The sequence below is a fragment of the Petaurus breviceps genome, unplaced genomic scaffold (genome assembly GCF_028583685.1).
Source record: "Petaurus breviceps papuanus isolate PSGF00001 unplaced genomic scaffold, PetGlider_PUasm1.0 216, whole genome shotgun sequence".
In the NCBI taxonomy this organism is placed as follows: domain Eukaryota; kingdom Metazoa; phylum Chordata; class Mammalia; order Diprotodontia; family Petauridae; genus Petaurus; species Petaurus breviceps.
Window position 1 is genome coordinate 8754952 of NW_027185867.1, and position 8871 is coordinate 8763822.

Sequence of the window (8871 nt, forward strand, 5' to 3'; positions counted from 1 at the left end):
CAGGAACGCTAGCTTGGCTTCCGCTTCCTCTTGCTCCGCCCCTTCCTGCTATGTCAGCAAGTCCAATGGGGCATGGAAGATCTTTAAATCCCATAACCCTTACATGATGGTCCAAGAATCATTGAAGTCAGACCATCCTTTCCCTTGGCCTTCAAGTTCATGGGTAGGAGCCAGGTCCCTGATGAATGAAGAGGAAAACCCATTTTTCCAGAGCTCTGCTGCTTTCTCCATTTTGGGCATGGTCAAGAAGTGACCACTGTGGCCTAGGAAGGAGCTGAGCACAAGGTCCTTGAGTCAAGTAACTGGCATTTATGCTCAGTATTTCATTTTCTTCTAAATCCATTTTCTTTGATCCACAACATTAGCCTTGTGTATTTCCAGACTCTACCTCCCTTCTCACTCTTCTGGTCCTACACTCAGGCAGCCATCACCAGTCATCTTGACCTATGTCTTGCCCCTGGAAGGGGCTGCTGACTTTGCACAATTTTGCTTCAATTAATTGCAATTCACTTGCAAGTCAAGACATCACCCTCATGATGTCATTGGTCCTCTGAGAACAAAGGATGAACAATAACAATCCTACCCTCAGCATTCAATCCATTCAATCTGTAGTTATCTGGAACCAGACAAAACTTAAAAGAGCTAGGAGAGATCCTTGATATTATTCCATCAACTACTTACTGTGTAATGGTTCAATTTCCCCAGCCCTAATCATCAATTCACCCTGGACCTTTGGGTAAGAAAGTATAGTATTTCTCTTGTTCAATTTTAATAAGGTAGAGTAGCCATAAAATTTACCCATTACTTATAGTTTTAGAGACCCAGTAAGCCCTTAGTTGAAAAAAATCCTTCAAAAGAATTTCAAAGACTTAGTTTACCAAATCTTCCCTTTTAAAATCTGCTGGGAGGCATAACTTTCTTCCTGGAGAGTACCAACAACCTTTTGACCCTCAGCCAGTCTTGAGGATACCTTATCCAGTTCATAGATACAATAACTATGAGGGAGATCAAAGGACTCTGGTCACAAACCGAGGGATCTCTATTATCCCAAGAAATATGCTGTCTGGTGGAAAAGACTCCTGAGAACGAACATGTGGACCTCCAATCTCTTTCTCTGCAGATCCAGCTTTGGTTGTCTAAGTTTCTCTCTGGGTATTTTCTATGGGAGAGAGTATATAGGAAAGCATGGAACAGGGGAGTGGCTGGGGGAAAACGGAATGTTCCAAGTCTAGGTGTGCCCTTGAATCTGCAATAAAAATACCCTTTGTTGCAGATTCAATCCAGTCTAATTGAACAAAAATTTATTGAGCATCTATAGATGTTCAAGGCAAAATGTTGGAGATACAAAGAGAAACATGAGAAGTATTACAGGAAATGACACCTGAGTTAGACCTTCAAAGAATAAATGACTTCAATAAATGAAGACTAGGTACGGGAGATGTCATGAGCACAGAGAAGGGAGAGGAGGGCACTGGAACAAAGGTGAGTGTTGGCTGACATGAGGAGTATAAAAAGGAGTGATGAAAATTAAAGAAGCTGAAGCTAGATTGTAGAAGACCTTGAATGTGGCCAATGGGAAATCCCTGGAGGTTTTATAGAGTCATCAGATTAAGAAGATTAACTTGAACTATAAGATAAAAGTCACATTTGAAAGGAAGAAATAATGGTGGTTGGAAGATGAATTAGAAGACTATTAAAATAGTTCAAATAATGATTTAAGATGATGGCAGTGGTTTAGATTAGTGGTGTCAAACTCAAATAGAAAGAGCTTTAAACCCTACCTAAGATTCCCAGTGGGCTGCATAATTGACTTACAAAACCACATATTAACATTGTTGTTGTTTAGTCATCAGATTCTGTGTGACCCCATGGATTTCGTCCATGTGGTGTTCTTGGCAAAGAAACTGGAGTGGTTTATCATTTCCTTCAGCAGTGTGTCCCCATTTTATACATGAGAAACTGAGGCAAATAAGTGGTGACTTGTCCAGGTCACACAGCTAGTAGCTACCTGAGGTCGAATTTGAATTCAGATCTTTTTTACTCTAGACCCAGATTTCTATCCACTGTACCACCTAGCTGTCCCTATATATTAACATTACTTATGTTCTATTATAATTTTATTTATTTTGTAAAATATTTCCCAATTGCATTTTAAACTGTTAGGTCACACTCAGGAGTATTGCAGGCAGCAGAGTCACTGGTAGATTTGTGTCCAACACTTCTGGTATAGAGGAAAAGATAACTGTGAGAGATATTGTAGAGATAGAATCTACAGGACTCAAGTTTTGATCTCTCCATTCTCTCCACACATAGAAGAGAACTGTTGCCATTTGCTACACTACGCCGTTACTACCACATAATTTGGAAAGGCCAATTTGCTTCCTAAATATGTTTATTTTAAAAAACCTTTATGTGTTAATATGACAGAACTGCATCTAGGAGGCACAGTAGATAGAGCACTGGACCTGGAGGCAGAAATACCTGAGTGCAAATGTAACCTCAGATACTGGCTAGCTGTGTGACCCTGGGCAAGTCATTTACCATCTATTTGCTTCAGTTTCCTCAGCTGCAAAATAGGGATGATAATATGACCTATCTCCTAAGATTGTCTTGGGATCAAATAAGATAGTAAATATAAAGTGTTTAGCACAATTCCTAGCACATAGTAGTTGCCAAATAAATGCTAGTTGTCATCGTCATCATCATTTTCACAATCCCTAAGTCTGTTAAATGTGATCTTTGCCAGTTGAAGTCCCTCTGGTGGCAGAGAGATAGGCAAGAGGACTTTCTGTGAGTTCCCGGTCTCTTCTTGATACAGGGTGACCTAGCTGGTTAACATTTTATCCTGACTCTTTTCTTCAACCTCCATTAAATGCTTCCAACTAGGGTTGTGGAACTGTCCAAGGTGCTACTAAAATTTATTTCTTTTAAAAGATGGGTTGCTTGTCTCCAGTTGCTTTCCACCTCATCCAAATACAATATCTGATCAGTTCTGGATTGGCTTCCTCAGAGATTCTGAGGTTGAACTGACCATACTTTAAGGGGTTATGTGATATAGATATGTGGCTAGACGAGGAAGTAGGTTTTAACCTGGAAAGACATTAGACTAACGTTATTAGAATAAGATCATGGACATAGAGCAGGGCAGAAAGACCATTTGGTATACTTTCTTTGGGAAAGTCAAATGCTCTATCAGTTTCCTGGTCAGGAGTAAGCTCACTTTGTAAGTTCAAACAAGGTAACTTTACTCCAGAAAAGATAAGTGAATGCTGCAGCACTGGGAACTCAGAACTATCAAATACTTGGAGTTAAATACATATCTTATATATGTTATCTTCTGAATGTCCCTCATCCCTTGCCGTTTTTGGGATGAGACTAAGGTACTGATACAAAGTCTGAGTTCAGTCCAACCCAGGGGATCTAACTAGGTATTCACTGATTCAAATGCCTAGCCCAAACAAGCCTTTGCTTGTGCCCTTCTTGGAGATTAGAGTGAAAAGCTATGAAAGCTGATGCCACTGCTCTCACACTACTATGGAACTCAGTCACCATGGGAGCCTAGAGGGTGGGGCCAACAATTAGCTGGTCATTTCCCCATCCCACATCCAGTAAATTTTCACATCCTATTTCCTTAAATCTTTGTAAATTAATTTCTTGTTTGTTTTGTTTTGAGTCCAAACTTATTATTTCATCAATGTGAAGAACTCTGAGTGTGGAAATTCCTTCCACCAAGGTAGAGTAGCAACTCCTTTGTAATTTGTAATTTTAGAAAGTTGTCTGGGAGCACTGAGTAGTTAAGTAATTTGTCTATAACCACATAGGGCAGAATGTGATAGATGTGTTACTCAAACCCAGATTTTCCCAATTCCCAGAATGGGCTCTTTATCCACTGTGTCACAGTGTCTCTCCCCACGCTTTTATCTTTATCCTTCCCTCTTCTATTCCTTCTCTGATTTCCTTTTCTACTATGCCTTTGGGGATTGCTTTAGTCTTAAAAGACTCTGTTTCATCCCAGCTCTCTTCATCAAGGGAAGTGGTGTAGTTTGGTCAAAAGAACCTGGGTTCAAATTCTGCCACTTAAAATTACTATGTAACCTTGTACAGATTACTTAATCTCTCATCTGTAAAATTAAGGGATTGAACTAGATGATCTCTGGGGTCCTTCCAGTTCTGGATCCATGATCCTATGATCTTGTACTTTTTTCATCTTCTAGGGCTTACAGAAATCTGGCTCTAAAGAAGACATTAAAAATACTATATTCTTCTACTTTTTCCATTGTGGGTTGCTCCTTCCCTAATGTTCTCCTACCCTAGGACAGGAGGAGAGATCAGTCTGCTATTTGCTCTCCAAAGCCTCTTCCAGATCTTCCAGCTCTTCATCATCTCCTCTGTTACTCTACATCCTCTCCTCCTTTGAGGTTCATACCATCTATTTATATAAGCTAGTAGAGATCTTTCCTTGCTACAACTATTATAGACCTCTAAGTCATTCTCCCTCCTTTCTCAAGGAATCCAAGTACCTACTTCACTGTCTACTCCACTCCAAAGTCTGAAGTCCCACTTAGATTTGGGGACTTTACTATTAATGTTTATTCAAATATAGTAGCCTCTTAAACTTCCATGAATTATATTTTTAATTCATGTTAGCTAATCACAGAGATGGTCATATCTTAGATTTTACTATCACCCATAACTGTACCACTTCTATGATCTCTGTATTTTTAAATTCCTTTCACTAACTTATCCTTTCATCTCTCTCTCTTCCTCACTCTTATTAAATCTATTCTTCATACTCACTATGACCTTCAGTGATTCCATACTTTCCTGTTCCTCCATTCTGTCACCCTTACTCTGACATTATGTTCCTCCCTTGGCTTTATTGCTGAATGATTCAACTATACACTGTCCTCTATCCTTGAATCCCTTAACAAACTCACCTTGTCAAGTTCTATCTCTACACAGCCCCCACCATCTGTTATCTTCACACCCTTACATGATGAACTGAAGAAGTTATACGACCTTGGATGACTGGGGTCACTACAAATTCATGTTCTCTCTACTTAACTGGGCCCCAACTGTTTCAGGGAAGTAATTGTATTCTTCCTTGACTGAACCCCAATCATGCTTCCTAGAAAAGACTGTTTATTCCCTTGTCACCTCTTCTTAAGTCCTTTATGCTAGTGCCACCCCTTTCTGTCCCCCCCCCAGAAAAGAATTTAATTTCCTATGTTATTGGGAAAATTGAAACCATCCATTGCAAACCCCTTGATTTCTCCTCCACCATACCTCAGAACCCCTCTGTATCTTAATCCTCTACTCATTTCCTGTGGTCTTTGAGGAGGAAGTGTCTTTCTCAATGTTAGGGCCAACCTCTACTTCAGCTCTTTGTCCCATCCTCTCTCATCTCCTCTGGTAGCTTGGCCCATCTTCATTGTCTCATATTTAATCTCTTCTTAGCTATTTCTCCTTTTCAGCTAGCTTTGGAATACTCAGGTTTTTCTGATCCAAAATCCTTCACTTGACCTTCCATCCAATCGTCCTATGTCTCTCCTCCCTTTCACAACCAAATTACCAGAAAAAGTCATTTAAACTCATGGCCTTTACTTCACCACTTCTCAACTCCTTGCCTTCTGACCCCACCACTTGGAATGAATCTGCTTTCTCCAAGGTTACTAATAATTTCTTACTAACTAAACCTAATGGCATTTTTTCTAATTCCTCACGCTCCTTGATGCCTCTGTAGATTTTGTATTTATTGGCCATTCCCTCCTCCTGGATACTTTCTCCTGCCTTGGTTTCTGTGCTAATGCTTTCTCCTGTCTTTCCTCCTACCTATGTGACCACTTCTTAAGCTCCTGTTCCCTTACAGTGTCTATCTCATTTGTCCTGGGCCTTCTTCTCTTTAATCTTTACACTCTCTCCCTTTGTGATCTCATCATTTCCCATAGGCTTATTATCATCTCTCAGAAGATTATTCCCACATCTGTATTATAGATAGTAAGTTCCCAAAGTAGGAGATGCTGTCCCTGGGTGGGGCACTGAAACAATCCTGGCCTGCAGGGGTGAGGAACCTGCAGCCTCAAGTTGTAGAACAAATCATTTTATTAAGGCAGGCCTGGGAAGCATACAGCCCCAAAGGATTTTAAAGCCCTCAAAAAATGTAGAGGTTATAAAATAAAGTAAAGATGTAATGAGTGCTTTGTCCATGCTCCACTTAACTCATCTTCCACTAGTTACTACTGTGAGCATCATGTAACTTGGTGGGTGGGCTGCCACTGTGCACTGTCTACTGTTTGTCACGTGACCATTGTCAGTCTGTCTCTAGTCTGAGAGCAGCAAGACTCAAATCTTTTCACTGTGTTTTTGGTTGTCACTGGCTTTGAATAGGGATAAAGTGAGTGCAGCCGACCCCCAGTACAGCTGATACTGTACTCCATGAGCAGCAACAACACAAGGGTTTCTTCTCTTCACTTATTGTGCTGACACCCTCCAAGTTACACAAGTGTCTGGCACACCCTCCAAGATCAGACACTCAGTTCAGTATTTCTGTGTAAGTGAGCAGTTGCTGTGAAGATTTCTTGGATCTAACACTAAAGTTTTTGGGGTGACTATAAGATGAGTGATAAAAAGAAACAGAAGATTGAATCAGAACAGAGTGGACAAATGGATTCTTGTAGAGTATTTCTACTAGATACTTGTTTCCTTACATGAGAGACAAAATATTGTGCCTTGTTTGCCTAGAAGTAATAGCCGTGCCAAAGGAATATGATTTTTCGTCACCATTTCAAATCAAAACATCCCGACAAGCAAATTGGACACCAATGAGAAACAAATCAAAGCATCCAAATTGTTAGAAAAATCTCAGTGGAGAACAATGTTTTTTCAAGAAAGTAAACTTAGAAAATGAGGTAGTTACTAAGGTTAGTTTTCAGATTTCTAAAGAAATTGCTGCTGCTGGGAAGTCTTTTACTGAAGGTGACTTCATAAAGAGGTGTTTGCTGACTGCAATTTCTGAATTACGCCCCAATAAAAAAGTGTTTTTGAGAATAGACATTTTTTTCTGTGTTACTGTACAGTGAAGAGTAACTGATGAGAAACTGATTGCTGACAAGAAGTGTGATAGGTCCAATTAACTATATGTAAACAGTAAGAAAACCTGAAAACGTATCAAAATGTGTACTGTTTAGCAAAGTAGTTTTTTTAAAACATTAACGTGATTTCATGATAAATAAAAATCTTAAGTAATATGGAATTAATTGAAATTTCCCTTTTTAAAATGTGGTTTATTTGCAAAATAGTTTAATCATTAATTATACCTTTACTTGGAAAGTGAGCCACTTAAAAACTTATCTGCAGTCCAAATAAGTTTAGCCTATTTTAATTTTGGCCCTAACTACTGCCAAATTGTGGAGGTATGTATTAGGGGATTTGTTCTGTGAAGTGTGGATTTAGTCAAAGGGCCTCACTTAAGAACCTAAAGGGCCATATGTGGGGCAATAGTACCTTGAAGTGCAATTGGGAGGTGGCAATGGAAGCATAAGGAAAGAAGAGAAGAAAATTTTGAAAAACTGTTCATACAGGTTTCATCTGTTGTGTAGCAGAGTTAAAGTCATAGTGATTACATTATTTTCCAAATAATCACATAAAATACAAGTTATAACTGATTAGTGGTCAAGTGCACTGACAGATCTTAACAAGCAAGTGTTGGCAGGCAAGTGTGTTGAGCATCATCCAGAAGTCCAGTATGCATTGGCCCAAATATGTGCATGTAAAGACTTGTTTATAATATGATACTATATGGTGCTACATGATGCAATTGTATCATCAGAATTTTAACACAGGAAAAACCCTTTATAATAATTTATAATAAATATAAGTTTATAATAAATTATTAAATTTAAGATGCATCATTTAGAATATACATATATTTTTGAAATACTGCAAATTTCCAGGGGGGCACTGAGTAATTTTTTTTTAAAAGGGGGCAGTAGGCCAAATAAGTTTGGGAACCTCTGTTATAGACAGTCCTTATTTCCTTCCTGAGCTCTGATTTCAAACCACCAACTGCCTGCTGGATATCTCAGCCTGGTTATACCATGAATATCTTAAAGTTAACATGTACAAAATGAAACTAAACATCTTCCTCCTGTCCCAACTTTCCTATTTCTTCTCCAAACTTGTGTATTGTTTTTGAAGACACTATTATCTTTCCAGTGACTTGAATTTGTAATCTCAGAGTTATAATCTCCCTCCATTAACCCAATATCTAATTAGTTGCCATGTTTTGTTGATCCTAGTTTTATGTGAATCAAATCCATCCTATTATTTCTAATTCCATGGCCACCATTCTAGTTCAGGTCCCCATCACCTCTCTACTGCATTATTGCAATAGTCTTGTAGTGTCTCCCCCTACTTCCAGTTTCTCCAATTTCTGATCTCCAATCAATCCAATCCATACAGCTACTAAAATAATCTCCCTAAGGCCCAATTCAGATTATATCTACTCCTCGTTTAAAATCCCTCAGTGGTTCTCCATTGTCCAATAATGTCCTAATTCTATAAAATATGAACTCCTTAGCTTGCCATTTAAAGTCAATTTAGCCTCCATCTACCTTTTGGGCTTACTTTATGTTCACTTGATATATCCTAGCCAAATCAACTTTCTAACTATTTTGCAAACTTGGCATTCCATTTCTCATCTCTGGGCATTTGCACAAGCTGCCTTTCATGCCTAGAATGCATTTCTTCCTCATTTCTGCCTCACACCATCTCTTTTTCTTCTTTCAAGGTTCAGCTCATGTACCACCTTTCACCGAGAGTCTTTTCTGAAACCTCCAACTGTCAATGTTTTCTCCCTCCTCAAATTACCTT